General features: G+C 35.4%; 1 long non-coding RNA gene across 1 annotated transcript; it reads right to left on the bottom strand.

The window, feature by feature from the left end:
• Positions 1 to 2,896: 2,896 nt before the first annotated feature.
• LOC110939448 lies at positions 2,897 to 4,978 on the bottom strand. The gene is made up of 2 exons (XR_002592263.1): positions 4,716 to 4,978; positions 2,897 to 3,241 (listed from the first exon to the last, which is right to left on the bottom strand). It is a non-coding gene; the product is annotated as an uncharacterized LOC110939448 (long non-coding RNA).
• Positions 4,979 to 6,620: the final 1,642 nt, after the last annotated feature.

Here is a 6,620-nt window from a genome sequence, read left to right as displayed (position 1 = left end):
GTTGTCAGCGGTGGAGTATCGGTCGATCCTTAAGTACCGTCTGATGATCCTCATGTTCCTGAATGATGAAACTTACCCAGTTTGCCGTAAAGCATGCCTGGATAAATACGGGGAGTATGTGTTACACTGTAGAGAGTTGTCGGGGTTTAAGCATCGTCATGACTTTGTTCGAGACGCGTTAATGGATATTCTCAGGCGAGCAGGGATCTCAGCAAAGAAAGAGGCCCCGGTTAATTTTCTTACAGACCCGGCGAAAGGGAGGTCCACCCTACGCCCGGCTGACGTGCTAGTTTTTGGTTGGGAGGGCGGGAAACATGCTTGTGTCGATCTCACAGGTGTATCCCCCCTAGCCGGGATCCGGGAAAATGGGTTTGTGGCGGGGCAAGCGGTACTAAAAGCAGAGTCAAAGAAGGTGGAAAAGCACGCGAAAGCTTGTGAGAATAATCAGCATGCCTTTGTCCCCCTGGCGTTTGACACGTTCGGCTCCTTGGTGCCGGAAGCAGTTCGGTTCTTGGCTAGAGTTCAACGTATGGTCCACAACAATTTTTCGACCCCTCAGGGGCGAGACTTGTTTTTAGTAGATTAGTGTTTTTTATTCAGAAGGGGATGGTGGCGTAGTTTGTTGCTCGTGTACCTGCTATCCTTATGTAATTTGTCCTAGTGTTTGGAATGAAATATATTTAAGATTAAAAAAAAATCATTTGATCATATTACCGAGTTTGTATGTTTCATGATTTCTCATACAATATTTCATTTCAATGTTATTAAACAGCCTCAATAGAACCAAAATTCCTCACATGCTTGTTTCGTAGATATCGTTAGAATTAGAATTGAAATCTGAATTGGATGACATAATTTGATCGAAGAATGAAATAAAAGCAACATCGTGAAATTCAACAAAAGGGATTAGAATCTCGGTCTCCCTTAACATCGCCTTTGCCAAGGTTGCCACCCTCTTAGTCGCCACAACAACCACCTTCAACACCACCATCGCTTCCACAATTCTCGTCGTAGTTACTACCATGCACGGGATTTCAACTTCTTTAACAAAATTACAAATCAGACATTGCCATAAGTCAAAAACTCTAATTCCTTTGACATATTTAATTTAATATATATTAAAGACAAAGGTCGGTAGACCTTTGTCTTTAAGTCCCTAACTTTTGCAAAGCTACACATATAGCCCTTATACTTTTATCTTCTTTCAACTTTCAAATAATCACCAAAAGTTACAATTCTAACCTTTATACTTTTATTTATTTCATTTCACACTCTCAAACTAAGTAAGTTACACATTCATTTCCAACTTTGGTAATTGACAACTTTGATCCACCAATTTTTTGTACTTAATAACTTGACGTCTCATTTTACTACGAATTGCTTTTACGACTTTAGATCATAGCGTCACACATTAATATATATTTTTTAATCTACGTATAACCATGTTAATGTCTAAATTACTTTTACGACTTTACATGGTTATCTAAAATATTGTTACAACTTTACACCACAATGAGCGATTCATACTCTTTTTTAACCACATCTAATGACGTTAATGTCAAGAACATACTGTATATAACAAAGTCAAACATGTGTAATGTCGCGTGCGAGTATCACACGTTAATGTCATCACCGTACACTGTAACCGCAATGCATATATAGGCTACACAGAGTTAGATCGGATATGTCAAACCATGTGTTTTTATATGGTTAACGAATCATATAACGTGTCGCCGGCTATAAACAACTAAGGTGTCGCCACCGTAATGCGCGGCGTATGGTAGTTTTAATGTACCTATCATTTTAGATTCGCGTTTGAACGTAAACGACTAACGTTTTGACATAATTTTTTTCTCAAATGAGTCTGGTAAAAAATAATACGTTTTTATACTTATTTTGTGTACGTTCGTAAACTGTGTTCGAAAGCGAGTCGGGTCAAATATAATGCATGTTCATTCGATGAAGACGTAAAATTTTTTTTGGATAAAGAGCAAGTCAAATATACACTACTATAAATGCAAGTTATTATAACTTTCGACGTCGCCGCAACGCGCGGCAGGTCAAGATACTAGTTACAATTAAATTTAAAGAACTACTTTAATTTTTTTTTCATTTGATGATTTAATATTCCAAATTACAATTTATTTACCATATTTAATTTCTTCATGAAAAACATATAAAGAGGCAAATGCATACAAAATGAACCACAAATAAGTGACCAAAGTACAAACCAAATCTAGTTTAACGAATTTTGTATCCATTATTTTGAAGAAAAAAATATATATTCTTTAATTTTGGCCAGACATAATAAGCTATCTTTTTTTAAACGGTAAAGAAACTCACGTGTACACTCACTCTATTCGGGGCTATGTCCAAGGTTGACTCGTCGACTGCCGTGAGACTATACCCCCTTATGCGCGGGAACCGAATAAAATCCGTAAACTCTCGCCCCCAATCAGGTTCGAACCCGGAATTAAAGCTCAGATTCGTCTACTCACCCAGATGTCCATAAAAAATGGCCTAAGCGAGAATCGAACTTAAATCTTCACCGGAGAGGGCATACCTCTTTACCACATGACCAAATTCTCAAGACTATATCTATCATGAACAATTCCACCATCAGTTACGGAATTATTGCTCAAATCTTATTATTTCTTTTCTTATATTATCATTTTCTTATTTCTTATTCTTATTAATAATTTTAGAGTTATTTATTTATTCCAAGCAATCTGATACACACGGTTTCACTGATTTTGATTACATCTTTCTTGTCATTTATTAGCGTTATTGCTAATACTAGGGTTTTACAACCCGCGCGATGTGGTGGGGACTAATATGTTATAAGGACTGCATCATATGGAAACCAATAGGTGCCGTTCAAGCAAAACTATGGAAATTGCTACAAAAGTGCCTCTGCATTATGCATGTATGCATATGTGCTTTTATAGTCATCTCTATTGAACCTGTCTAAAGCATAGGAAATATAAGTTTGTGTACATGCACTATACATGCCAAATAACAAAGATCTGCCTACATATGAAGTGATGCTCATACTGTTAAAAAATGGGAGCTTCAAAGTGACATCTTACTCGCTTTAAGAAGCTTGAAAGTGACATTCTCAAAACAAAAGTACCTAATATAGTGGGGTCTTGCCTGAAATTCACTACACTCTATAGCTTCATTGGCTTGCCTTTCCCAAGACGTCGCAAGTTTTTTGTTGTTTTCGGTGCGGGCAGGTCGCCTTTTCTCAATGGACAAACAAAAAAGTTACTTATTTTTTTTTAAACTGAGGAAACAAAATGCAGAATTGGTTTCTTCTTTTTTTTATGGTAATAGTTTTTACACAATTAAAATAAAATTGCAGATCTGATCTGCATCATACATGTTTCTCATGCGAATTCACAATAAGATAAACACATGTATAACAGTGGCAAAGTGTGTATATATGTCAATTGTAAGCAAAGGTTAGTAATTCCATTTTAGTTGGTCTCCGATAGTATGATTGATAATTGGATAAAAGAAAAGTAAAGTTTGTTGAAATGGAATGAATGGTTTGGGTCAAAAGTCAGTAGAGAGTATTTTTGGCGCTTCATGCTTCTAAATCAGTTTATTAAAAAAATTGGATCGTTGATATACGAATTTGGTTTTTTTAAAACTTATGCCGGAATCCATCAAAAGGCAAACGTTGAAAATAACCTTACGAAGAAACTCCCGTAAAGAGACCCGAAAATTGAAGAAAAAAATGTTTCGTGCAAAAGAAAAAAATGACGTGAATTTAGTTACGACAAAAAGCTTATTAAGGCAAGCACCCTAACTAAACAAATAACATGACAATTAAAAATTTTTAGCCTTAAATTCAATCATGTATACATACATTGAAATATATATCCAACGGCGGTAAAAAGAGTAAAGGGGTAAACATACATTTTGAAAGAGGTTCGAAAGAAAAACCTAGTACTAACAAAAATCGAATAAAATGACATGTAAAGCAAATATTATCATACGACATAAACGTAGTCACTAAGCAGCCTATTTCCCTAAACAAATTTAACCTAAGAGACAACCAAAACCAATGGCATCACAATCCCACCATCTTCCATTGCATAGTGGAAACAGATCTAACAAAGCACATGTTAATTTCAATTCCATTTTTCTGATGAATTAACATGTTACTACAAGACTGAGTTATCTATTGTCTTTCAGGTTATGCGATTCAGTGGACCCCTATTAATGATTTGGAATTAATTTAATCCGCATTTCTTTTTCAATATGAACAATTCTTGTGGTGAAGTTCAAGTAAGTCTCAACCAAGATAGTGGCTATAGTCTTATTCAACTGATGACCAAGAGCGACACAAATGAAATAAAAGAAGAGCAAATCAAGAAGCACATAGTCAGGCAAGTAAAGTCACACGTCGACCAAAAAAATACCTGTGTTGGTGGGAAATATGAACACCGATGGTAGTAGAGGTCGTGAGGCGATCCTGATGCATAGTTAAGAATCAAAGATGAAATGAAGTTTTGACCGTCGCAACGATCATAACAACAAAGCTTCAATATGACGACCTCAATTTTAGGGTTGTCGTCTGGTCTGAAAAGGGGTTTTTCATACTAGGGTGTTTTTTTGGGGGAAAACTGAACTCATACAAAGCGCTTGTAAGCATCAATTCGTAGAAACAATTCAATAGAAAGAGTAATTGAAGGGTTTTTCGTTACCTAAGCGCGCGTCGACTGGTCGAGCAACAGAGCGGCCGTCGGATCTTGAATCGTCGGACATGGATTGATAATGATTGATGATTACCCAGGAAAGCAATGTCTGCAGATTTTGATTGGGATATGAAACAATGAAAATAAATAGGAAAGATGAAGCAGCGCAGAGAAACATGAAGATCTTGGGTTACAGCACCCCCATTGTCAGTCAACTATACTTCGCTACAACTGTGGAGGTGAAAGTGTAATAGAGGAAAAAACGAAAGGTGCAAAACACAAAGTCGAGTCCACCGACTTTGTGTTTTAAGATAGATAGATAATAGATAATAGATAATAAGTAACTAGTGGATTACCCGCGCTACGCTGCGGGATTTCGTTCGATATCTATTCTGGTTCAATATAACAACTAACCGAAAGAAATAAACTCAAAAGAATATTGACACATTTTTTACATCGATCGAAAACCATAAAAATAAAATTAAGTTGGACAGCGAGATGGGCTGATTTTAGATTAATTGTAAATGAAAACTTAAACGTCATCTTAAATATAACTTCAATAAAAAAGGAACATAAAACCTAAACACTAAACATAAAGAAAAGTATAGAAATAGAAATAATAAAGTCTAGATAAAAAGATCAAGAAAGGAAAAAGAGTACATAAAAATAAGCATAGAAACGTGTTACATTTGACTTGAGACGTGCACTAAAATAAGCATCTAAGAAAATAGTTACAGCGAGTTGCGGCGATGTCAAAACGCAAAGTGACTCGAATTTGTACCGTCTAATAAAAATGTATTATATTTTACTCTACTCGTTTCCAAACAAAATTCACGTAAAAACGTAGAGAAATTGAAAACTTAAATAAAAATAAGTGCAAAAGTGTATTACATTCGACCCGGCTCATTTTCCAAAAAAAAAAATACGTTAAAATATAGACTAACTGAAAACGTACATAATTATACGGATGAGAATATATTATACTTGACCCAACTCATTTCCGCGAAAAATTTACTTCTAAACGCAAAATAACGCAAATTAAATTTAATTTATACCAACACGTAAATAAAAATAAACACGTAAAACTTGGTTATAAAGTTTTTATAAAGTTTAGGGGTTGTAAATGTCAACGCTGAAAGTTAATAGGTTAAAAAGTAAAAAACTATAAGTAAAAAGTAAAAAATAAAAGAAATCACAAAAGTATAAAAAGTATAAAAAAAACTCAAAAACATAAAAGTGAAGCCAAATAAAAAAAGTTAAAGTACAAAAGAAAACTAAAAGCAAATCAGTAGCCACATAAAGTAAAAAAAAATAAACAAAACTATAAAAGTAAAAGAAGAAAAAGACAAAAGGGCAAAATAGTAAAAAATCAAAAAAAAAATAATAATAAAACACTGTACATCCATGTTGCAAAATGTTATAGAGTTAATAACAATACTCTTCTTAGGTTGAACGTAGTGGGGCGCGAAGTGGGGCTATAGCGCCCACATAGCGCCGCCCACACCACCCCCTGGGCGCTATGCCCAAAAAAAAACAAATGGCGTGAAAATTTTCGCGGCGCGAGAAGGTGTTGATTAGTTCTGCATTTTCCACTTTGGTCCCTGCATTTTACACTTTGGTCCCTGCATTAAAACACTTTGGTCCCTGCATTTTACACTTTGGTCCCTGCATTTTACACTTTGGTTATGATGAGGTAGGGGCTTTATGACTACGGGCTCTAGTGACATAACGCCCCATAAAGCCCCTGTGTGACGTGGCACGACACGTGTCGCATAACGCCCACAAAAGGGCTTTATGACTACACATGGCCTTACTATTATTCCATATATAAATTAGCAAGTGTTTTGTGCATCATGACTTGTACTTCATGCTTGGCTACTTTTTCACAAAAAAAAAAAAAAAAAAAAAAAAAAC

This window comes from Helianthus annuus, chromosome 5 (genome assembly GCF_002127325.2).
Source record: "Helianthus annuus cultivar XRQ/B chromosome 5, HanXRQr2.0-SUNRISE, whole genome shotgun sequence".
Taxonomy (NCBI): Eukaryota; Viridiplantae; Streptophyta; class Magnoliopsida; order Asterales; family Asteraceae; genus Helianthus; species Helianthus annuus.
This window is presented reverse-complemented; position numbering and strand designations above follow the sequence as displayed.